The following is a 25,802-nucleotide window of genomic DNA, read 5'->3' on the forward strand; positions in this document are numbered from 1 at the left end:
TAACTTAGCTATAAATTAATATCATGAAATATAAATTGTAAGAAAATGTTTGGAAGCACAAAGACTCATCAAGTTAAAATGGAGCAGCAACTGAGCATCTTGAGTCAGGGTGATGGGCATCACAGAACATCGAAGTGAATGTCTGAATGTTTGAGCTTGTTCACTGGCAGGGCATTGGAAGGTCAACACCAATGTTGTATGGTCGAAAAAGCAGTTCATTGTATTTTGAACATCGTAAAGTCAAGGACTGCCTGCCCACCATCCCTATTTCCTTATCATTGTTGGAAATACAATCAAAGAAATAGGGCCGATGGAAGCAGCGAAAGATCCTGAAAACCCAGGAAGAGAAGATCCCTGACACCATGTGCAGCAGACAGGAGAGCCAGAGGTTGAAACTGGAATTAAAATAAGAAACATCTGGTAAGTCAGGGTGGCACGGTGGTGCAGTGGTTAGCACTGCTGCCTCATGGTATCAAGGACCCGGGTTCCAATCCCGGCCCTGAGTCACAGTCCGTGTGGAGTTTGCACATTCTCCCTGTGTCTGTGTGGGTCTCACCCCCACCACCCAAAGATGTGCAGGGTAGGTGGATTGGCCATGCTAAATTGCCCCTTAATTGGAAAAAATGAACTGGGTTCTCAAACTTTATAAAAGAAGAGTCTGGTAAGAGATGGCGAATGCTCAATCATTTTATTGCTTTCTCAAAGAATCACCGCACACTGTGCAGTTATTACTTCAAGGGGAATGTCCCTGCGAAAAATGAAAAATTCAAAATGAAAATGAAAATTGCTTATTGTCACAAGTAGGCTTCAAATTACTGTGAAAAGCTCCTAGTCGCCACATTCCGGCGCCTGTTCGGGGAGGCTGGTACGGGAATTGAACCGCGCTGCTGGCCTGCCTTGGGTGCTTTAAAAGGCAGCTATTTAGCCCTGTGCTAAACCAGCCTCTTATGAGGTTAAGTACATTTTCTTTTCATAATGTCCCAGAAAGTATCATCAGACAAGAAGTCAGCGGTGGTGATGAGCAGCCAGGCACTTCCAAGTGGGTTTATAGATACTGGAACCACAGCCTCAGCTGCTGTCAATCCTTCAGCAACTGCTTAGTGCAACCCAATGACAGCAGCATCGGTGCAGCCACACTGACTGAGGTGTAGTAGCTGATTGGTCAGGAGGGATGGTCAGGAGGGATAGTATTGGATGAAGCAGTTGCATTGGGGTTGAACAGAGGTGTTGCAATGGTGACAGCAGGGGAGCAAGACGGGGACACAGAGAACAGGGGGCCTGAGTTCCTAATCCATTGTGACTTTCTTAATGCAGCTGTGTTCAAAAAATGTAAACGGGACATAATATTCCAACATCATGATGGTACAGTGGTTATCACTGCTGCCGCACAACACCAGGGACCCAGATTCAATTCCAGCCTTGGGTGACTGTGTGCAGTTTGCATGTTCTCCCTATATGTGCATGGGTTTCCTCCAGGTGCTCCGGTTTCTTCCCACAGTCGAAAGATGTGTAGGTTAGGTGGATTGGCCATGATAAATTGCCCCTTAGTGTCAAAACGATGAACAGGTTAGGTGGGTGAGGTACCCTCAATAATGATGTTTAGAGATTAAACTGTAAAGAAGGCTTTATTAGGCTAATAACTATGCTACAGATTTGGACGAGAGCTGACTGCTATACAGACCATGAGGCAGGCCTTTATGTATGGCTCCCAGATGGGCGGAGCCAGAGGCGGAGTCCCCAGGGTTCCAAGCCTGGTCTTAAAGCGGACATCACCTTACATGATGATAAGGCAGTAACCGTTCATCACATTCACCCCCTGTTTAAAAAGGAGTCCGGCGGGGGTGAAGTGCCATCATAGGTCCGTCCGTCTCGGCGGCCGGATCGTCCTCCTCGATCTCCTCAGTTCGGGCGGTGGTGCGGCGGGCACGGACGTCCCGGTTGAGGGCACATCCGGGAGCACAGCGGTCGGAGCTTCGGTCCGGGTCGGGGCAGAGGAACTAGGCAGGGCCGGGGGTAGCCGAGCCGGGGCAGAGGAACTAGGCAGGGCCGGGGGTAGCGGAGCCGGCGCCGGCGGGGTGTGTAAAGGGAGGGCGCAAGGGGGGGCGCACGGTAGGAGCGCACCAACGGGTGGTAGGGCCGGAAGGGGGTGTGTTGTAGGGGGCGACGGGTCCTGCAGGGGAGCGGCGCGGGAAGGGGCGTCTGTGGTGGAGGATCCAGCGGGCGCCAGATCCCGGAGGGAAACCGTATCTTGCCTGCCGTCGGAGTACTCCACGTAGGCGTAACTGGGGTTGGCGTGGAGCAGTCGGACCTTTTCAACTAGGGGGTCCGTTTTATGGCTCCTCGCGTACCTCCGGAGAAAAACAGGTCCCGGAGCCGTCAGCCAAGGTGGAAGCGAGACCCCGGAGGTAGACTTCCTGGGGAAGCGAAACAATCGCTCATGAGGGGTCTCATTTGTGGCCGTGCAGAGGAGTGACCTAATGGAGTGTAGGGCATCGGGTAGGACCTCCTGCCAGCGGGTGGTTGGGAGATTTCTCGACCGCAGGGCCAGAAGGACAGCCTTCCACACGGTCGCATTCTCCCTCTCCACCTGCCCGTTTCCCCGTGGGTTATAGCTGGTTGTTCTGCTCGAGGCGATGCCTTTGCTGAGCAGATACTGACGCAGTTCATCGCTCATGAACGATGTACCCCGGTCGCTGTGGATACAAGCAGGGAAACCGAACAGGGTGAAGATGCTGTGCAGTGCCTTAATCACCGTGGCTGAGGTCATGTCGGTGCAGGGAATGGTGAATGGGAAACGGGAGAACTCATCGATCACGGTGAGGAAATAGGCATAACGATTGGTGGATGGGAGGGGCCCCCTGAAGTCCACGCTCAGTCGCTCAAAGGGGCCCGAGGCCTTCACGAGCCGAACCTTGACTGGCCGATAGAAGTGCGGTTTGCACTCCGCACAGACCTGGCAGGCCCTGACCATGGCCTTGACCTCCTTGGTTGAGTAAGTTAGGTTGCGGGACTTGATGAAATGGACGAGCCAGGTAACCCCCGGGTGGCAGAGGTCATTGTGGATGGCTTGCAGGCGGTCCTCCTGCGCGTTGGCGCATGTGCCGCGGGACAGGGCATCTGGGGGCTCGTTGAGCTCCCCTGGACGATACTTGATATCGTACGAGTAGGTGGAGAGTTCGGCCTCCACCTCAAAATTTTATCGTTCTTTATTTTGCCCCGTTGCGTGTTATCGAACATATAGGCGACCGACCGTTGGTCGGTGACGAGGGTAAACCTCCTACCGGCGATGTAGTGTCTCCAGCGCCGCACAGCCTCCACAATGGCTTGTGCCTCCTTTTCGACTGCAGAGTGTCGAATCTCGGAGGCGGTGAGGGTTCGGGAGAAGAACGCTACTGGTCTGCCTCCTTGATTGAGGGTAGCAGCCAGGGCGATGTCTGATGCATCGCTCTCTACCTGGAAAGGGATGGTTTCGTCCACCGCGTGCATGGCGGCCTTGATGATGTCGGCCTTGATGCGGTTGAAGGCCGAGAGGGGAAAAGTGGTGGTCTTTAGGAGTGGGCGGGCTTTGTCCGCATACTTGGGGACCCACTGGGCGTAATAGGAGAAAAGCCCCAAGCACCGTTTGAGGGCCTTGAGGCTGCGGGGGAGAGGGAGTTCCTTAAGGGGGCGCATGCGGTCGGGGTCGGGACCTAGGACCCCGTCTTCCACAACATAGCCGAGGATGGCCAGCCGGGTGGTGTGGAAAACGCATTTGCCCTCATTATAGGTCAGGTTAAGGGCTCGGGCGGTCTGGAGGAACTTTTTGAGGTTAGCGTCATGGTCCTGCTGATCATGGCTGCAGATGGTGACATTGTCCAAGTACGGGTATGTAGCCCGCAAACCGTACTGGTCCACCATTTGGTCCATCGCCCTTTGAAAGACGGAGACCCCATTTGTGACACCAAAGGGGACCCTGGGGAAGTGGAAGAGCCGGCCGGCTGCTTCGAAGGCAGTATAGGGGCGGTCTTTTGGTCGGATGGGGAGCTGGTGGTAGGCAGATTTGAGGTCGACCGTGGAAAAGACTCGGTATTGGGCGATCCGATTTACCATTTCCGCGATGCGAGGAAGGGGGTACGCATCAAGCTGCGTGAATCGGTTTATGGTCTGGCTATAATCCACGACCATCCGTTTCTTCTCCCCGGACCGGACTACCACCACTTGCGCTCTCCAAGGGCTGTTGCTAGCCTCGATGACCCCCTCTCCCAGTAAACGCTGGACCTCTGACTTGATAAAAGCCATATCTTGGGCACTGTAGCGCCGGCTCCTGGTGGCGACGGGCTTACAGTCAGGAGTGAGGTTAGCGAATAGCGAGGGGGGTGCGACTTTCAGTGTCGCAAGGCAGCACACCGTAAGGGGGGGCAAGGGTCCGCCGAACTTCAGTGTCAGGCTTCGGTGGCTGCACTGGAAATCCAGTCCGAGCAGCAGGGGGGCACAGAGGTGAGGGAGGATATAAAACTTGAAACGGGTGTATTTGGCACCCTGGATCGAGAGATCCGCAATACAGTACCCCGTGATTTGTACCGAGTGGGACCCAGATGCGAGGGCTATGGTTTGGGATGCGGGATGGGTGCGTAGGGAGCAGCGCCTTACCGTTTCAGGGTGGATAAAGCTCTCCGTGCTCCCGGAGTCGAAGAGGCATGCAGTGTCGTGCCCGTTGACCTGGACCTGCATCATGGAGTCCTGCAGGTGTTTTGGCCGAGTTTGATCGAGGGTGATCACACCCAGTCGCGGGTAGTCGGAGTCGTAAAATGGCCGCTGCCGTTGGTCGCACGTGTCGGGTCGAGAAGATGGCCGCTCCCATGATTCGCACGAGGCTGATGACGCGTCAGAAGAGGACGTGTCGGGTCGGTGCGCAGCAGCATTGCGAGGCCTGCGGGCCTGGGAGCCCAATTTTCGGGCCGGCTGTTCTTTGTTTTCCTGGCCCCTGGGTCTGGCCAGGCAGACCCTCGCAAAGTGCCCTTTCTTCCCGCAGTCGCTGCAGTTCGCGGAGCGGGCTGGGCAGCATGGGCATGGGTGCTGGCCCTGCCCGCAGAAGTAGCAAGGTGTGCCCCCATGGTGAGCGGGTCGCCGCATGGCGCAGGCCTGTAATACGGGCGAGTCTGAGGAAGTCCGGGGGGGGCTGGCAGAGCCCGCGGGGTACGTACCCAAGTTGTGTCGGGCCACCTCCAGCGAGGAGGCGAGCGTTAGCGTCTCCTGGAGGTCTTTTGCACCGTTTTCGAGCAGTCGCTGCCGGATGTAGGTCGAGCGGATGCCGGACACGAAAGAATCTCTGATGTGCAGGTTCATATGGACTTCCCCTGTCACATCCTGATGGTCACAGTCCCTGGCCAGCGCGGTGAGTTTCTCAACAAACTCGTCGAGCGATTCCCCCGAGCGCTGCCGGCAGGTAGAGAGCAGATGCCGGGCGTGCACCTCATTGACGGGTTTGACAAACCGCTTGCGGAGCAACTCAATCGCTTCCTCATAACTCGTCGCCTTTTCGAGCGTGGCGGAGATTCTGTGACTCACCCGGGCGTGGAGTAGACGCAGCTTGAATGGCCCCAGGATGGGAGTCTCTGCGGAGTCCAGGTAGGCCTCGAAGCAACGCAGCCAGTATTTAAAAATTTCCTTTGCCTCCGGCGTTCGTGCTTCCAGATTGAGCTTCTCTGGTTTTAGGCCTGCGTCCATCCTGAATCTAGTTTAGCCTAATAAATTGAGGTACCCTCAATAATGATGCTTAGAGATTAAACTGTAAAGAAGGCTTTATTAGGCTAATAACTATGCTACAGATTTGGACGAGAGCTGACTGCTATACAGACCATGAGGCAGGCCTTTATGTATGGCTCCCAGATGGGCGGAGCCAGAGGCGGAGTCCCCAGGGTTCCAAGCCTGGTCTTAAAGCGGACATCACCTTACATGATGATAAGGCAGTAACCGTTCATCACAGTGGGATTACGGGGATAGGGCTGCGCTGTGGGCCAGGGAGTGTGGACTCCCTGCTGGGAGATAAAGAATCTAGCCACTGATCCACTCATGGCTCCATTCCCACAGACCAATCACACCACTCATGCAGTAACAAGGGTATGTGTCAAATAATTCTAGGGCCCAAATAAACTAACAGTCATAAAATCATTGATGTTACACCACAAAAGGAGGTTATTTGACCCACCAAGATTGCACCAGAGCAATCCAGTTAGTCCCAATCTCTTGTTCTTCCCCAATATTTAGTTTCTTGTTAAAGAGTAACAGTTTTGTGGGTCACATGATTCCAATGAGCTAATCAGGCCACCAAACAGGAGATGAATATTGAATGCAGATTAAAGTTCCTCTGTGTATGGCTTGTTTGGCTGCCAGAATTAATTGTCATGATTACATACAAGCCACTCAACTTGTGAAATTGTTTTTGGAGGGATTTCGGTGCAAACACACATACACACTGATGGTCAGATCAACGGACCAATCAATACACACACAACATCACAGCCAATCACAAGCAAGAGCAGACACACTATAAAATGGGGAACACGACACTTCCCGCTCATTCAATCAGGAGACAGCTCAGGGCACAGAGCTCACAGCAAGCCACTCAGACATTCACCATGTGCTGAGTGCCTCTCCAAGATAGTGTTAGGGCTGGGTCCACAGGTTAGAGGGTAATGAACGAACCACAGTAACCAGTTTACAGATGTTAATATTGTTCGTAATAAAACTGAGTTGTACCTTCCGCAACCGTGTTGGTTCGTCTGTGTAGCAGAGCACCCAACACGACATGGTACCAGGCGTGTCGTAGTTGAGCACCATGTTGGCAATGTCATCGCTGATGCCCGGCCAGTATACAGCTTCTCGGGCCCTTCGCCTGCACTTCTCAACCCCGAGATGGCCTTCGTGTAGTTGGTCGAGGACCAGCATGCTGTGTGGAATCACAATCCGGACCAGCTTTAGGAGGACACCGTCAATGACGGCCAAGTCGTCTCAGACATTGTAGAATTGTGGGCACTGTCCTTTGAGCCACCCTCCTGTCATGTAGCGCATCACACGTTGTAGATGGGGGTCAGCCGCAGTCTCCCGGCGAATACGGGCCAGACTTGAATCATCAGCTGGCAGATTGGCTGATGTGAAGGCCATGACCTGACAGACGAACCCCTCCGAATCGGGCGGTGTGCTCACTGCTCTGGATAGGGCATCCGCAATGATGAGGTCCTTTCCCGGGGTGTAGACCAGTTGGAAGTCGTACATCCGGAGCTTGAGCAGGATCCGCTGGAGGTGAGGGGTCATCTCGTTCAGGTCCTTATGTATGATGCTGACCAGGGGACGATGGTCGGTTTCCACGGTGAACTGGGAGAGACCATACACGTAGTCGTGGAACTTATCTATTCCGGTTAACAAACCCAGGCACTCCTTCTCGATCTGCACATAGCGCTGCTCTGTGGGGGTCATGGCCCGCGAGGCATAGGCGGCCGGGGCCCATGATGCAGTTTCATCCTGTTGCAGGAGTACCGCCCCAATGCCGGACTGGCAGGCATCAGTCGAGATCTTTGTATCCCGAGAGGTGTCGAAGAACGCCAATACCGGGGCTGTGGTGAGCTTAATTTTGAGCTCCTCCCATTCCTTCTGGTGTGTGGGCAGCCACTGGAACTCCGTAGTCTTCTTCACTAGGTGGCGAAGAGCCGTTGTGTGGGAGGCAAGGTTGGGAATGAACTTCCCCAGGAAGTTGACCATGCCTAGAAAGCGTAGCACTGCTTTCCTGTCTGCCGGCTGCGGCATGGCTGTAATGGCGCTCACTTTGTCTGCATCCAGACGCACTCCTGACCGGGATATATGGTCCCCCAGAAACTTTAGCTCAGTTTGGCCAAAGGAACACTTGGCTCGGTTGAGGCGCAAGCCGTGTTCCCGTATCCGCGCAAAGACACGCTGGAGACGACTGATGTTCTCCTGTGGTGTGGTGGACCAGATGGTGACGTCATCAACATAGACTTGCACCCCTTCGATGCCCTCCATCATCTGTTCCATGATTCTGTGAAACACCTCGGATGCCGAGATGATGCCAAACGGCATTCTGTTATAGCAGAACCTGCCGAAAGGAGTGTTGAAGGTGCACAGCTTCCTGCTGGACTGATCCAGTTGGATCTGCCAAAAACCCTTCGAGGCATCAAGCTTTGTGAAAATTTTAGCCCAGGCCATTTCGCTCGTGATCTCCTTCCGTTTGGGTATGGGGTAGTGTTCCCTCATGATGGTCTTTCGGGTCGATGCAGATCCGGAGTTCGCGTGAGGGCTTTTTAACGCACACCATGGAGCTGACCCATGGCGTGTGCTCCGTGACCCAGGATAGCACTCCTTGGTCCTGGAGAATCTGCAGCTGCTGCTTGAGGCGGTCTTTGAGTGGTGCTGGGACTCTATGAGGTGCGTGAATGACCGGGGTGGCATCCGGTTTGAGCTGTATTCTGTAGGTATAGGGCAGTGTGCCCATGCCTTCGAATGCCTCCTGGTTGTGGGCGAGGAGCGAGTGGAGCTGTGCCCTAAATTCAGCATCCGTGAAGTCTGACGTGCCTTCTGGAGACAGAGCGTGTACCCGCTGAACGAGGTGGAGAACCTTGCATGCCTGTGCGCCTAGCAGGGAGTCCTTCGATGATCCAACAATCTCGAAGGACAGTGTGGCCGTGTACGCATTGTGCGTCACCTGGAGCTGGCAGGATCCCATGGCCGGGATAACGTTTCCGTTGTAGTCGACCATCTTACAACGGGATGGCTGAATTGGTGGTCTGACCTTCAAGGCGTAGAAGGCTGACCATGCTATCAGGTTGGCGGAGGCACCAGTGTCCAGACGGAATGTGATTGGTGATCGGTTGACCGTTAGGGTGGCACACCATTCATCACCCGGATTGACACTGTTCACTGGCATCGGCTGGTGGGTCCTGCTTGGAGACATCCGGTTCCTGTCGATGACCGCAACGCGGAAGGCTTCCCGGTCGTCTGTATCGCCGGTCTGTATATCGTCCGGGTATGACTCGGAGTATGGAGGCTGAATGGTCCGCACGTCCCTGCAAGGCTGTCGGAATTGGGGAGCGTTGGCAGGTTGAGCTGCTCGACAGCAGGCAACGTAGTGGCCCATCTTGCCACAGCGGAGGCATTGTCGGTTCTTTGCTGGACATTGCCGCTTTAAATGTGCGGAACCACAGTTGCTGCACGTCGTGACGTCATGGCGTTCGTTGCGCCATCGCGCATGCGCAGTTCGGTCTTGCGTAGAGCGCGCCTGCGCGTCACATCCCTCTGCGTCAACGTCTCTTTTGGCGTGTACAAGCGCGGGAGGCCGCGAAAAGCGCGCAAAATGCCCGCCCTCGTCCAGGCCGCGGGCCGGGAGGAACTTGATGGACTGGACCCGCTCAGCCTCGTAGGACCCCTGCCTTGCCGATTTGGCCGCGTAGGACCCCTGCCGCGCCGATTCGGCCGCCTGGAATTGGGAGTAGCGGCTGGTCGCGTTTTCATTGAGGATGCAGGCTTCAATGGCGGTGGCTAGGGTGAGGCTTTTAATCTTGAGGAGCTGCTGGCGTAGGATGCCCGAGGTGACCCCAAAACTATCTGGTCCCGAATCATGGAATCGGAGGTGGCCTCGTAACCGCAGGACTGCACGAGGATACAAAGGTGTGTTAGGAAAGATTGAAAGGGCTCATCCTTACTCTGCAGGCGCTACTGGAAGAGGTACCTCTCGAAACTCTCATTTACCTCGACGCTGAAGTGTTGCTCAAGTTTGAGAAGGACCGTCTTGTACTTTGTCTTGACCTCACCTTCCGCGAACACCAGGGAGTTATAGATGTGGATGGCATGTTGACCTGCCGTGGAGAAGAGGAGGGCGATTTTCCTGGTGTCCGAAGCATTCTCCCTTTCTGTGGCTTCTAGGAAGAACTGGAAGCGCTGTTTAAACAACTTCCAGTTAACGCCGAGGTTTCCAGCGATTTGGAGCGGCTGCGGCGGGCTGATGGTGTCCATGGCGCAGGATGGTGGATTCCTGAAGATGTGTAGGTAGGTCTCACAGTTGCTGGGTTCCAATCCTGGTACTATGTCGTGTTGGGTGCTCTGCTACACAGACGAACCAACATGGTTACGGAAGGTACAACTCAGTTTTATTACGAACGATATTAACATCTGTAAACTGGTTACTGTGGTTCGTTCATTACCCTCTAACCCGTGGACTCAGCCCTAGCACTATCTTGGAGAGGCACTCAGCACATGGTGAATGTCTGAGTGGCTTGCTGTGAGCTCTGTGCCCTGAGCTGTCTCCTGTTGGAATGAGCGGGACGTGTCGTGTTCCCCATTTTATAGTGTGTCTGCTCTTGCTTGTGATTGGCTGTGATGTTGCTTGTATATTGATTGGTCCGTTGATCTGTCCATCAGTGTGTATGTGTGTTTGCACCATGATGTTTATCTGAATATCATGACAGAGATCAGTTACTCTGAGACACTGTGACTGCTGGAAGATGTGCACCAGATTGGGTGAAAGCTTCTTTCTGGAATTGTAGCCAGCGGCACGCGGTACAATGCTTATTCTGTACTCTAAGCTTTGCCAAAGGCACATGTGTTGATCCTTGATCAAAACTAAATTTTTTTAAAAATCATTGTACCATATGGGAGATATAGTGCTTATTGAGATGGGGTGAAAATACACTGCACACTGCAAGATGTGACTTAGAACATAGAACATACAGTGCAGAAGGAGGCCATTCGCGCCATCAAGTCTGCACCGACCCACTTAAGCCCTTACTTCCACCTTATCCCCATAACCCAATAACCCTACCTAACCACTATTTTGGACACAAAGGGCAATTTACCATGGCCAATCCACCTAACCTGCACGTCTTTGGACTGTGGGAGGAAACCGGAGCACTCGGAGCAAACCCACGCACACACGGCGAGAACGTGCAGACTCCTCACAGACTGTGTCCCAGCGGGGAATCGAACCTGGGACCCTGGCGCTGTGAAGCTACTGTGCTGCCCTACACTTGCAGCAGTGTTCACATCAGGTCATACAGGACTGGCATATTTTGCTGCTATGGTGGTTTAGAAGGGACAACTGTGAGACGGTGCAGTAAACTTTGTACAGGGCACTTGTTCATTTTTCTTGTTTTAATGAAAGTCACTCTGATTCCTTGTTAGTGGCCCTGACAATACCTCAAGCTCACCAGTCTGGGGCTGCAAGTGTCCTTGCTGACAATTTAATGTTTCTGGTTTTGTGTTCCCTGCCCTTCTCACCGTGTAAACATTATTTTGCATGTTTAATTTTTGAATACAGCCAGGTGGAATGGATAACAAAGGATCAGGATCCCAGATCATTGGTCTTAGCAGGGGGCGTGGTGGGGCGGGTATTCTGAAACTGTTCACTCCCTTCACACTGATGTCCCTGACCCTGGCATTGGCGATGGTGCCAGGGCTCAGGCAGGGTGGGTAGGGTGTGCTACCCCAGCCCCATTCCAGCGACTGAGCAGCCTGACTCGAATTTCCAGATGTTGGTGTTACCGGCACTGGGATCAATTTATCCTGGAAAAGTAATTGAAGCATCTCCTGCCAGTGGATTCCTGGTGAGAATATGGGGAATGTGGTAAAGAGGCAAAGGTGAGATTAATCAAACAGGTTGGGCTTGTTGATTGCTTCTGTGTTTGTGAGCAGGTCCATGTTGTCAATAAGATCATATATATAGTATCATATAATCTCCATGGAGATCTGGGACGTTATAAACAACTCTTGTTTTGGCACCATTTTCCCTGGAGTAAAACAATGATGGTTAGGTTCAGTTTCTATTCTCACACTCAGGATATAAATTATCTGGAAATGAGAACACATCGAGCACTGTTCATCGACAACTCGCCGGTGGAGCTAAAGTTGAAGAAGGAATTTGGCTTTCGATCAACGTTATGAGGTAAATTTCATTGGCATTCTGTGTGTTAGACGATTAGGCATGTAGACTAGCGGACAAGGAGCTTGTTTTCTGAAATACAATAGTATAAATTACACGGGAGTTGAAACACGAGAGTGGGATTATTTGTCACAGTGAGTGGAGACTTTGTCACAAGAGAGGAGGGGGAGTGGCGTTTTTGATTAGGGAGAACATCACGGCAGTACTTAGAGGGGATATATCCGAGGGTTCGCCCACTGAGTCGATATGGGTGGAACTGAAAAATAAGAAGGGAGAGATCACCTTGATAGGACTGTACTACAGGCCCCCAAATAGTCAGCGGGAAATTGAGGAGCAAATATGTCAGGAGATTACAGATAGCTGCAAGAAAAATAGGGTGGTAATAGTAGGGGACTTCAACTTTCCCAACATTGACTGGGACAGCCATAGCATTAGGGGCTTGGATGGAGGGAAATTTGTTGAGTGTATTCAGGAGGAATTTCTCATTCAGTATGTGGATGGACCGACTAGAGAGGGGGCAAAACTTGACCTCGTCTTGGGAAATAAGGAAGGGCAAGTGACAGAAGTGTTAGTGAGGGATCACTTTGGGACAAGTGACCATAACTCCATTAGTTTTAAGATAGCTATGGAGAATGATAGGTCTGGCCCAAGAGTTAAAATTCTTAATTGGGGCAAGGCCAATTTTGATGGTACCAGACAGGAACTTTCAGAGGTAGATTGGGGGAGACTGTTGGCAGGCAAAGGGTCGGCTGGTAAATGGGAGGCTTTTAAAAATGTGTTAACCAGGGTTCAGGGTAAGCACATTCCCTTTAGAGTGAAGGGCAAGGCTGGTAGAAGTAGGGAACCCTGGATGACTCGAGATATTGAGACTCTGGTCAAAAAGAAGAAGGAGGCATATGACGTACATAAACAACTGGGATCAAGTGGATCCCTTAAAGAGTATAGAGATTGTCAAAATAGAGTTAAGAGGGAAATCAGGAGGGCAAAAAGGGGACATGAAATTGCTTTGGTAAATAATGCAAAGGAGAATCCAAAGAGCTTCTACAGTTGGTGGAAATGTTGGGTGGGCAGCATCGTCAGATGTGCTGGAGGATAGTTGGGTTTGATCAGGGTGATAGTCAGGTAGTAGGGGGTAGTTCCATTGGGCTGTGATGTAGTCAGGGGTTGGTGAGTTGTTAGGTGGGTGATATGATGTCAGTAGTGCTGTTAAAAGGTACTGGACTTGGTTTTTAATCCGTTTAGCATTTCCTCGGCAACTATCCAGATAAGTACTGAGGAAAGATCCACAATCTCTGAATTTTGCTCAGGATCAGAGACGTTCCCAGAGGGTTCCGGTGAGCATAGGTCCACACATAGGTCCACACGTCAGGACTTTCACAGGATCTTGACACACGTCCACAGTCATCCGTCCGTTCTCCAACGACCCATAGAGCAGCAGATTTGTCCCCACAGTGATCTGGGATCGAGATGAATAATCCAAATAATTTATTGAAACAACCTTGGACCTCCTGTCCAGACCAAATAGTCAAAGGTGGACCATCCATTGTTTAAATTTTTCACTGCTAATTGTCAACTGATGAAATAAATTCTGCGAGCTGGAATGATCTCAAATCTGTTTTAACTTACAATGAGTAATTCCTCCCACTCCTCAGGACCCTCCCCAAATGTGTCCAACTGTGAGTTAAAGGTGGAGACTTTGGATACTCGGCAATTGCATTTTCCCAGTTGCTCAATCGAGTGTTTCCATTTATCTACATTTAAGTTCAATTCTTAAAACTAAAAATTACTTTTCAATGATAAAATTAGATGATTATGACAATATGCAAGTTACCTCTTCAAAAATTAGAATAGATTGTCATGACATGTCCTTCACAAATCTCCTTTTAATCAGCTTAAACTATTCCATGTCACTCTCTGGGTCGGATATTGACTGGGGTGGGTTGTGTGAGTGGAGAGTCACGGGTTTTGGGAACAGGAATATTTGTGCATTTGTGTTGTTGAACAGGAATCCTGCCCAGCGGCGGGCCTGATCGACAAATTAGTTTCTCTGCCAGACTGACCACGTTGGAGGAGACCAGAGCTTCCGGAGGAGGTACAGTGCCAGCTGTTGTGTTAATAGGAGCATCAGTGGGTGTGGATCCCCCATAGGCCCCTATCTCGGAGATCCCATCCTCAGGAGTGGTCAGGGTGTTGATCCAATCGTTATCACGGAGCAAGAGATTGGAGTCTGACAATGGAGTGGGATCTGATGCCGGGTGTTGAGTGAGATGCCAATTAGCAGCAAGTGTGGGAGAGAAACAACCGTTGATTGGAGGAGTAACGAGCAGTAGGAAGTTGAGTGACAGGTGCATGAGTCTGAGCACCGCGGTGCGTGACAGCGGTTCGAGAGCAGCAGCTGCTCACTGAAACACAGTCCGAGTGGGAGAGACGGTTACTTGACCTGTTGGCAGGTCAGCAGTCTGAGTATCAGGAATGGCCTGGCTGCTGAGACCATGACCCTGGTGGGACCGGGTGACAAAGATGCTCATGTGCGAGTGGGGCGAGAGGATTTGTGAAGCGGGGCTGCTGACTGAGTGGCTCTCTCAGGGTCAGGAGTTCACTGATATAGCTGTTCGCAGCAAATGTTCTCAAAGCATAGCAATCAAACTTTTGTAATTAGCTTTTTATTGTGTTCCTAAAAACAGAGTATTTAAATTATATTCAAATGTACAAATGAGTGGGCAGCAAATTACTTGCCCTGTGAGCATCTCATGATCAAAAATATGGGGTCTTGGGGTCACTCACCCCCAGTCACTAACTCCCACCCCCACCCCCGCAGACACACTCAGTTACTCCCAATTATTCACTAATACATACACATTTACTCAGTGCCCCACCCACATGCACACACTCACTCACTCACTAACACACAGTTACTCACTTACTCACCACCCCACCCACATGCGCATACACACTCAGTCACTCACTCCCACATACACACACATGTTCAGTTACTCACTGCCACATATACACACAAACACACACACAAAATCAATCACTCCCACACACACACCGCTCAGTTACTCACTGCCACATATACACACACAGTCACTCACACCAGCACACACTCACTCACACACTCCCTCACACACACAAACATGCTCAGTTACTCAATGCCACACACACGCTGAGTCAATCATTCACTCCCAAACACTCACTCAGTTACTCACTCATTGACTCATTCACACACACATTATTCAGTCACTCAATCAATCAATCAATCTTTCCCCACACCCAGTCGATCACCTTCCTGGTCCTGCAAATATGACAAGATTTCCACCTCCCTGGGCCTGATTGGACTTTGTCCTCCCTGGCCTCGCCATACCTGTCTCCCAGGGCTCCAGCCTGAGATACCTTCCCTTCTCTCACACACCAGCCTTCAGAACACTGTTTGCTGCTCTACCAATCAGAGGCTGTTTATCCCCTATTTGCTGCTGATACGTTCACCAGTCAGCCTATCAGCAGCAAAGATGGGAGAGAAACAATAATGATTGGAGGAGCAGCTCCAAGCAGAATTTTGCAGTGAAAGTCTGCTGGTTGACAGGAATTTTGAGAACTCCGGAAAGAGGCTTCACGGGCCACAGTCAACCTGCAGGCCTTACCTTGGACAAACCTGCATTAAACAAGTGTCATAAACAATAATTCTCTTGTAATTTCAGTGTTCAGAGCCACCAGTAAGACCCAGTACTGGAATATAAATTAAATGCCATAATACCATATGGTACTGTAAATTGCTAATTATCCTTACTCTGTCATCTAGTGTTAACCAAAGGCCCGGGTTAAAAATAATTCCATGGAAAAATAGTTCATTATCAGCAAGTTGCAAATGGATCATGAAAGATTTTTTTTCTCTTGCAGTAACACACAGAAAGATTTGTTGAAAGTGGAGCTCGATCAGCTTCAATGCCACTTCACGTGGGCTCCACAGAGAGAAAATATGGCCATGTATCTAGTGGTAGCTATCGGCTGCATCTTTGTAGGCCTGGCCATCCTTAAATGTGTGATGGGTAGAATACGGGGTGAACTGGATCAGATCACCGCCCCAATCACCGCCCCCAAAAATTTAACTGTTAAAATCCATGAGGGTGAGGCAGATGAAGGGGGGCTAAGACAGGAATTGGAAATTCAGCGACGGATCTTTTTAGATGAGGAACCGTAGCTATGGATTGGATAGTTCGGTTATCATGGAATGATAAAAGGAGGGAATGACGAATGTGATATAAAATAGTTACTTTAGAGATATTAGTTAATGTAGTGTAGAAATAAGCCACTTTGATTCTGGCAGGTAGAGAAAAAGGATTTGAGACCGCATGGAAAAAGCAGGAAGAGGTGTGTCTATGAGAGTGATGCTGCATTGATAGGGGCCGGAGAAAGGGATTGGAAGTGAGCCAATCAGAATAGATCAAACAAGTCAGGAGGGACATAGGATGACCTATGGGTGTCGAGTATGTGAAACTTGATGCCATTTGAATGTATGAGTACTGATCTCTTTGTCTGGGACATTCACTTAGTTCCCGGGGCTGCAGACAGCAACATGTTATCTGTATCACTGTGGACTAGGTAGCTTGCAAGCTGAATAAAATAATTTCTGTTTTACTTGCAAATCCATCTAGACTTTTATTGAGGCCAGACTGACGGATAAAGAAATTTGGGAATCAACAGGACCCCGCCGCCAGGAACATTTTTTGGGTGTTTGGCCGAATTACCAGGGAATAACGTCTTACCGTGTCCGGATGAATAAAACTCTCCATGCTCCCCGAGTCGATCAAACACGGCGTCTCATGCCCGTTCACCAGCACCTTTGTCGTTGTCGTCTGGAGCTTCCGGGGCCGCGACTGATTGAGGGTCACCGATGCCAAACGTGGTTGGTGCATCAGATCGTTGTCTTCAGGCAGTGTGGAGCCGTCCATGCTGGGGTCCTTGCCTGTCAGCCAAGATGGCGGCGTCCATGGATCGCACGCTGCCGAGGGTGGACAAAATGGCCGCACCCATGGGTCGCACGCGGCCCGTGGGTAGGAAGATGGCGGCGCCCGTCCCCCCCTAGTGGTGTCCGGGGTCCAAAATGGCGGCACCCATTGGCCGCCCGTGGGTCGCTGGTGGGGTTGAGCCTGTGGTCCCGTTTGTTCCCGGAGATAGCGGCGACCCCATGGGACTGGCACACCACTGCCTAGTGCCCCTTTTTGCCGCAGCTTTTACAGGTGGCCGAGCGGGCCAGGCAGTGCTGGCAGTGGTGTTTCGGCTGCCCACAAAAGTAGCAGCGGGGCCCCCCCAGTTGGTCGAGGATTCTGGCCGCGGACGCTTGCGGAGGGGTGGGGGGTGCCGGGGGGTCGGTCGCGGCGGGGGTCAAGGGGCCCAAGGGGCTGTAGTGTAGTCGGGGGCATAGGCGTGGGCGTTTTGGGAGGCCACGGCGAGGGAGGCTGCAAGGGCCTGTGTCTCTGTGAGTCCGAGAGAGTCTTTCTCTAAAGGTCTCTGGCGAATTTGCGACGATGCCAAACCTGCTACGTAAGCGTCACTGATCAGGAGGTCCGTATGTTCGTTCGCCGTAACAACTGGGCAGTTGCAGTTTCTTCCCAGGATCGTCAGCGGATTGAAGAATTCGTCCAGCGATTCCCCGGGGATTTGTCGTCTCGTCGCGAGCTGGTAGCGTGCGTAGACCTGGTTGACGGGCCTAATGTAGGTCTGTTTCAGCAAGTTGATCGCCGCTGGGCATTCTTCCGCGTCCTCGATGAGTGCCTAGATTTCGGGACTCACTCTGGAATGCAGGACCTGCATCTTCTGGTCTTCCCTTGGTCTGCCGGGGGCCGTTCGGAGGTACCCCTCAAAGCACGCCAGCCAGTGTTTAAACACCGATGTTGCGTTAGCTGCTTGGGGGCCGATTCGCTGGCACTCCGGGGCGATCCGGAGCTCCATATTCCTTTTACAGTCTGCTCAATAAATTGTAGCACCATCGATCACACACGAGGCGAGACGTAGAGAACTTCAATCGAGGCTTTTTTGAGCAGACTTGTTCAGACTTGTTCCCCAGCAGCTCAGTCACAGAATGCAGCTGCGGGGAATAAACCGGGTTCTTATACCCCGCCTATCTGGGTGGAGCCCAGTAGGCGGCAGATCCAATCGGGACCCAGCATCTGTCCTCCAATAGCTCCTCGGCACTCATGGTGTATCATATTACCCCTAATACACACCACCACAGGGTGGTGTGCTATGTAGAAAGTTTGTTTGATCCCAAAGATAGCCATTGCACTTTGCATTGCCCTACCATTGAAGTGGGTCCCTTGATCTGACTCAATGCTGCGTGGAAGACCCCAGCGCGTGAATATTTGATGGGTCAGGATTTTAGCTGTAGCTTTTGCTGTGTTCGTGTGGGTGGGAAAGGCTTTCGTAAACGTATCAATGACAAACAGAACATATTTAGAACCATTTCTGCAGGGTGGGAGGGGACCGATGTAATCGATATGAAGATCTGTTCAGGGGCCCTCAACTGGTTGGGTGTGTCTTAATTGTCCCTTCTTTGCATAACGATCGGGATTGTTTTGAGCACAAATGAGGCAGTTCTCAACATAATGGGTGATGTCACTTTTCAGTTCAGGCCACCTGCACAAAGTTTTTAAATGTGCAATGGTAGTGTCTATTCCCTGGTGTCTGTGTCCGTCATGGAACATATTAGCTGGGTATATCAGCTGGTTTCTGTCCTGGTGACAATATAAATTCCTGCCTTTAAGACTATGCCATCCTCGAAAGTGAGTGCATTCTTCCATTTATCATAACGGACTGGGTAGGTGCCGTTTAAAACTTGTTTGAGGGACTCGTCTGCATTCTGGGCTTGGGACAGATCTATGGTGCGGCATTCTCCGACCCCCCGCCGGGTCGGAGAATGGCCGTTGGCCGCCGTGAATCCCGCCCCCACCCCCGCCGAAGTCTCCGGTACCGGAGATTGGGCGGGGGCGGGAATCGGGCCGCGCCGGTTGGCGGGACCCCCCGCTCAATTCTCCGGCCCGGATGGGCCGAAGTCCTGCCCAGAAATTGCCTGTCCCGCCGGCGTAAATTAAACCTGGTATTTACCGGCGGGACCAGGTGGCGTGGGCGGGCTCTGGGGTCCTGGGGGGGGGGCGCGGGGCGATCTGACCCCGGGGGGTGCCCCCACGGTGGCCTGGCCCGTGATCGGGGCCCACCGATTCGCGGGCGGGCCTGTGCCGTGGGGGCACTCTTTCCCTTCCGCCTCCGCCACGGCCTCCACCATGGCGGAGGCGGAAGAGACTCTCCCCACTGCGCACGCGCGGGAAACTGACAGCGGCCGCTGACGCTCCCGCGCATGTACCGGGAAACTGACAGCGGCCGCTGACGCTCCCGCGCATGCGCCGCATTTCCGCGCCAGCTGGCGGGGCAACAAACACCATTTCCGCCAGCTGGCGGGGCGGAAATCCCTCCGGCGTCGGCCTAGCCCCTCAATGTTGGGGCTAGGCCGCCAAAGATGCGGAGCATTCCGCACCTTTGGGCCGGCGCGATGCCCGTCTGATTGGCGCCGTTTTTGGCGCCAGTCGGCGGACATCCCGCCGTTGGGGGAGAATTTCACCCATGATGTTTGTTTGGGACACCTGGATTGCATGCAGATAGCTGCCAGAAGTGACCATTGCAGGCTCCAGCTTTAGCTAAGGCGTCTGCCTTGCAGTTGCCGGGTGGGGAGGTGCGGTGATGGCTTTTAACTTTAATTATGTCGTATGTGCGGCCACTGGCTTCCTTAAGGGTGTGTTTCAGTAAAGGGGCAGAGGGGAGGTATTTTCCGTCGGCAGACTCAAAACCGCAAGCTTCCCATAGGGGGAGGAATTTGGTCAAACTATTGCAGGCATACATGCTGTCTGAGTGTATGTCTGCAACCATTGGAAAAGACTCCGGGTGGGCGATTACATAGGTGTGGCGCACAAAGACTCCGTGCGACAAATAGAGTGAAGTCGATGAGGCTTTATTAAGCGTGTCTGTTCCCCAGCAGCCCGATAGTAAACTGGCCTGCGGGGGAAGGCACCGGCTTCTTATACTTCGCCTTCAGGGCGGAGTATGAGGTCAACGGCCAACCAGGACCCGGGATCTGTCAGCCAATGACATTAGGGCTTCCAGTCCCACATGACCCCCAATACATACTACCACATTCACCCCTTGTCAAAAATGAACCCGGCAGGGTGATGCTTCGTATGGTGGTAAGGGTTTACAGTACAGGTCCTGGGAGGATAGAACAGTTACATGGTAGTACCGTATTGGACAGTATCGTCCTGTTACAACTATTTACAGAGGATATAGGAAAAACAAAATGTTCATTGGACAGTCCATCTTTGTTTTACATCGACGCCACGAGTCGGTCGGGCGGTCTGGTCGTCCGTGTCGATCGCCTCGGCCCCGGCGGTGGTGGTGGTGCTTGTACCAGCATTGTCGCCTCCGGGAGCCGCACGGTTTCAGCTGTCGGTGCAAAGGGGAGGGGGACTGATCCTCCTGGGAAGGGGGCGGTCGCGGGGTGCGGCGGTGGCAGGAAGGGGGGCGGTTGGGTTGATGGTGCCGGGGGGGTGTGCGTGATGCCGGCGGGCGCCAGATCCCGCAGGGAGACCGTGTCCTGTCGGCCGTCAGGGTACTCCACGTAGGCGTACTGGAGGTTTGCGTGGAGGAGGTGAACCCTTTCGACCAACGGGTCCGCCTTATGTGCCCGCACGTGCTTTCGGAGCAGGATGGGTCCTGGGGCCGCCAGCCAGGTCGGCAGCGACGTTCCAGAGGAGGACCTCCTAGGGAAGACAAGGAGACGCTCGTGAGGCATTTGATTAGTGCTCGTACATAATAACGACCGGATGGAATGGAGAGCGTCCGGGAGGACCTCCTGCCACCGTGAAACTGGGAGATCCCTGGACCGTAGGGCCAGTAGGACGGCCTTCCAGACCGTGCCGTTCTCCCTTTCTACTTGCCCGTTCCCCCGGGGGTTGTAGCTGGTCGTCCTGCTTGAAGCTATACCCTTGCTGAGCAGGAACTGGCGCAGCTCGTCACTCATGAAAGAGGACCCCCTGTCGCTGTGGACGTATGCGGGGTAACCGAACAGTGTGAATATGCTGTTCAGGGCTTTAATGACTGTGGCCGCGGTCATGTCGGAGCAGGGAATGGCAAAAGGGAAGCAGGAGTATTCGTCCACTACATTAAGGAAATACGCGTTGCGGTCGGTGGAGGGGAGGGGCCCTTTGAAATCGAGGCTGAGGCGTTCAAAGGGACGGGAAGCCTTAATCAGGTGCGCTCCATCGGGCCTGAAAAAATGCGGTTTGCATTCTGCGCAGATGTGGCAGTCTCTTGTGACTGTACGGACCTCCTCTAAGGAGTATGGGAGATTGCGGGACTTGATGAAGTGGTAAAACCGAGTGACCGCCGGGTGGCAGAGGTCCTCGTGGAGGGCTTGGAGGCGGTCAATTTGTGCGTTGGCACATGTCCGCGGGATAGGGCATCAGACGGCTCGTTCAGCTTTCCGGGCCGGTACAAGATCTCATAGTTGAAGGTGGAGAGTTCGATCCTCCACCGCAAGATCTTGTCGTTCTTGATCTTGCCCCGCTGTGCATTATCGAACATGAAGGCTACCGACCGTTGGTCAGTGAGGAGAGTGAATCTCCTGCCGGCCAGGTAATGCCTCCAATGTCGCACAGCTTCCACTATGGCTTGGGCTTCCTTTTCCACTGAGGAGTGGCGGATTTCTGAGGCGTGGAGGGTTCGGGAGAAGAAGGCCACGGGTCTGCCCGCTTGGTTAAGGGTAGCCGCTAGAGCTACGTCAGAGGCGTCGCTCTCGACCTGGAAGGGGAGGGACTCGTCGATGGCGCGCATCGTGGCCTTTGCGATGTCCGCTTTGATGCGGCTGAAAGCCTGGCAAGCCTCTGTCGACAGAGGGAAAGTCGTGGTCTGTATTAGGGGGCGGGCCTTGTCTGCGTACTGGGGGACCCACTGGGCGTAGTATGAAAAGAACCCCAGGCAGCGTTTCAGGGCTTTTGGGCAGTGCGGGAGGGGAAATTCCATGAGTGCACGCATACGTTCGGGGTCGGGGCCTATTATCCCATTGCGCACTATGTAGCCCAGAATGGCTAGCCGATCGGTGCTAAAAACACACTTGTCCTCGTTGTACGTGAGGTTCAAGGCTTTGGCAGTCTGGAGGAATTTTTGGAGGTTGGCGTCGTGGTCCTGCTGATCGTGGCCGCAGATGGTTACATTGTCGAGGTACGGGAACGTGGCCCGTAACCCATGTTGATCAACCATTCGGTCCATTTCCCGTTGGAAGACCGAGACGCCGTTTGTGACGCCAAAAGGGACCCTTAGGAAGTGGTATAATCGCCCGTCTGCCTCGAAGGCTGTGTACTTGCGGTCACTTGGGCGGATGGGGAGCTGATGGTAGGCGGACTTGAGGTCCACGGTGGAGAAGACTTCATACTGGGCAATCCGATTGACCATGTCGGATATGCGGGGGAGAGGGTACGCGTTTAGTTGTGTGTACCTGTTGATGGTCTGGCTATAGTCAATGACCATCCTTTGTTTCTCCCCTGTCTTCACTACTACCATCTGCGCTCTGCAGGGACTATTGCTGGCCTGGATTATGCCCTCCTTTAGTAGCCGCTGGACTTCGGAGCGAATGAAGGTCCGGTCCTGGGCGCTGTACCGTCTGCTCCTAGTGGCGGCGGGTTTGCAATCCGGGGTGAGGTTCGCAAACAAGGACGGGGGTTGCACCTTGAGGGTGGCGAGGCCGCAGATAGTGAGTGGGGGTATGGGGCCGCCGAATTTAAACGTAAGGCTCTGTAGGTTACATTGAAAATCTAAGCCCAGCAAGGTGGGGGCACAGAGTTGGGGAAGGACGTTAAGTTTGTAGTTTTTGAATTCCCTCCCCTGTACCGTTAGGGTAACTATGCAGAATCCCTGGATCTGTACGGAGTGGGATCCTGCAGCTAGGCAAATCTTTTGTGCGCTGGGGAAGGTAGTTAAGGAACAGCGTCTTACCGTGTCGGGATGTATAAAACTTTCTGTGCTCCCGGAGTCGACTAGGCATGGCGTCTCGTGGCCGTTAATTAGGACCGTTGTCGTCGTCGTCTGGAGAGTCCGGGGCCGAGCCTGATCGAGTGTAACCGAAGCGAGCCGTGGTTGTAGTAGTGGGGTGGGGTCCGTTGTTGCCATCCAAGATGGCGTCGGGGATGGACAAAATGGCCACCCCCATACCTCGCCCGTAGCTGAGGGGTCACAAGATGGCGTCGGGGGTGGACAAAATGGCCGCCCCCATGCGTCGTACAGGTCGGGGGCGGTCCAAGATGGCGGGGCCCCTCCTCCCCTCGTGGTGGTCGGGACCCAAAATGGCGGCGTCTGCGGGTCGCACATTGAGTGCTGGAGGGTCTGGGAGGCGCTAGGACCGCGCGGAGTTCCTTCATTGCGAGCGCCCGGGCCGCGGGCGCTAGGACCGCGCGGAGTTCCTTGGCTGCGAGTGCCAGGGCCGCGGACGCTAGGACCACGCGGAGCTCCCTCGCCGGGGACAGCGGTGGTCGGGGCCAAGGCCGGCGGGTCAGTACTGCGAGCGCTGGGACCGTGAGGAGGTCCCTCGCCGGGGACGGAGGTGATCGGGGGCCAGGTAAGTTGTATTGCCGGCGGGTCAGGCGTGGGGCGCGGGACGGGGGTGAGGGCCCAGGTCGGCGGCGCTGGCGGGTCAGGCGTGGGGCGCGGGACGGGGGTGAGGGCCCAGGTCGGCGGCGCTGGCGGGTCAGGCGTGGGGCGCGGGACGGGGGTGAGGGCCCAGGTCGGCGGCGCTGGCGGGTCAGGCGTGGGGCGCGGGACGGGGGTGAGGGCCCAGGTCGGCGGCGCCGGCGGGTCAGTCGTGGGGCCGCGAGCGCTGGCACCGCGCGGAGCTCCCTCGCCGGGGACAGCGGTGGTCGGGGTCAAGGTAGGTGGCGCCGGCGGGTCAGGCGTGGGGCGCGGGACGGGGGTGAGGGTGGCGTTCGGGATGCGAAAAACCCCCTCCTCTCCGTGGAGAGTGTTGGCCGGCACCCAAATCGGGAGCGCCAGCGGCGGGTCGTACATGGACTGCGGGGAGGGGGGTTGGGCGTGCAGGGCTCCCAGTTCTCCCGGGGCCGCGGTGGTCGGGACCCAAAATGGCGGCGCCTGCGGGTCGCACATGGCGTGCTGGGGGGGTTGGGAGGCATAGACTGCCTGTAGGGCTCCCTGTTCTCCCAGGACGGCGGCGACCACGCGGGATCGGCACACCACCGCATAGTGGCCCTTTTTCCCGCAGCTTTTGCAGATGGCTGCGCGGGCCGGACAGCGTTGTCGGGGGTGCTTCGCCTGGCCGCAGAAATAACAGCGGGCGCCCCCGGTGCGACTCGGCGTTTGGACTGCGCAAGCCTGTGGGGTGTCCGGGGGGGGGGGGGTAGGGGGTTTGCCGCGGCGGGTACGTACGGGGCCCAATGGCCTGCCGCGCAGTCGGGGCCGTAGGCGCGGGTATTACGCGCGGCTACGTCCAGCGAGGCTGCCAGGGCCCGTGCCTCTGAGAGTCCTAGTGACTCTTTTTCTAGAAGTCTTTGGCGGATTTGGGAGGATTGCATAGCTGCAACAAAAGCATTGCGCATTAACATGTCCGTGTGTTCGTTTGCGTTCACCGACGGGCAGCTGCAGGCTCGTCCCAAAATCAGCAGCGCGTCGTAGAACTCGTCCATCGATTCTCCGGGAGCTTGCCGTCTTGTCGCGAGCTGGTAGCGAGCGTAGATTTGGTTAACTGGGCGAACGTAGAGACTTCTCAGTGCTGTGAAGGCCGTCTGGAAATCGCGGGTGTCTTCAATGAGGGTGAAAATCTCCGTGCTCACCCTCGAGTGCAGGACCTGCAGTTTTTGTTCATCTGAGACTCGGCCTGTGGTCGATGTGATGTAGGCCTCAAAGCAAGTCTGCCAGTGTTTGAAGGCTGCTGCCGCATTCACTGCGTGGGGGCTGATCCTCAGGCATTCTGGAATGATCCTGAGCTCCATAGTCCTTTTTAGGCACGCTTAATAAATTGTGGCGCACAAAGACTCCGTGAGACAAATAGAGTGAAGTCGATGAGGCTTTATTAAGCGTGTCTGTTCCCCAGCAGCCCGATAGTAAACTGGCCTGCGGGGGAAGGCACCGGCTTCTTATACTTCGCCTTCAGGGCGGAGTATGAGGTCAACGGCCAACCAGGACCCGGGATCTGTCAGCCAATGACATTAGGGCTTCCAGTCCCACATGGCCCCCAATACATACTACCACAATAGGCTATGGCTGCAAGTTCTGCGGCTTGGACTCCTAGATGTCCTGGCAATTTTAAAGATACTTCTTTCAGTGAACGTCCCTGTGAATCCTCCATACATATACGCATCCAGTTATCCTAACACCATCCTCAATAGTGGAGGAGCCATCTACATAGATTTTAAATGTGTCTCTTGATTGTTGGGGATCTGGTTTCTTGCTGCCTGCTCATGGCTGTAGTGACCTGGGAAAGGTTCCTGTGTGCTGTTTTGCTGTAATGGTCTGGCACTCATGTGGGGTACCTGTGTATTGTAAGTTGTCTGCTAAAAATTTGGGGATCTGGTGCGCTTTACAGAGATGTCCCTGCCTTGTAGTAGTAGTGTCCAGCGCGCTGCTCTAACCTGACTAACTGAACCATCCTTGTGTCTACCATCTAACAGAAGTTGAGTCTGGGTGTGCTCAGTGAGGATTTTGACCGGGTTGAGTCCCGTAATGTATGCAAAGTATTGAACAGCCCAAAAGACTGCAAGCAGGTGTTGTTCACAACCAGAAAATCCTTGTTCTACGGGGTCTAAAACTCTGGAAGCATATGCTACGGGTCCTA

General features: G+C 53.8%; 1 protein-coding gene across 1 annotated transcript in view; it reads left to right on the top strand.

Annotated features, from left to right (window-relative positions):
- The first annotated feature begins 11,818 nt into the window (after positions 1-11,818).
- LOC140393037 (interferon-induced protein with tetratricopeptide repeats 5-like) overlaps positions 11,819-25,802 on the top strand; it is a 38,628-nt gene continuing 24,644 nt past the window's right edge. The window contains exon 1 of the mRNA XM_072478982.1: positions 11,819-11,926. The gene's annotated coding sequence lies outside the window, so the exon portion shown is untranslated. The remainder of the gene's footprint in view (positions 11,927-25,802) is intronic.

The sequence above is a fragment of the Scyliorhinus torazame genome, chromosome 16 (genome assembly GCF_047496885.1).
Source record: "Scyliorhinus torazame isolate Kashiwa2021f chromosome 16, sScyTor2.1, whole genome shotgun sequence".
In the NCBI taxonomy this organism is placed as follows: Eukaryota; Metazoa; Chordata; class Chondrichthyes; order Carcharhiniformes; family Scyliorhinidae; genus Scyliorhinus; species Scyliorhinus torazame.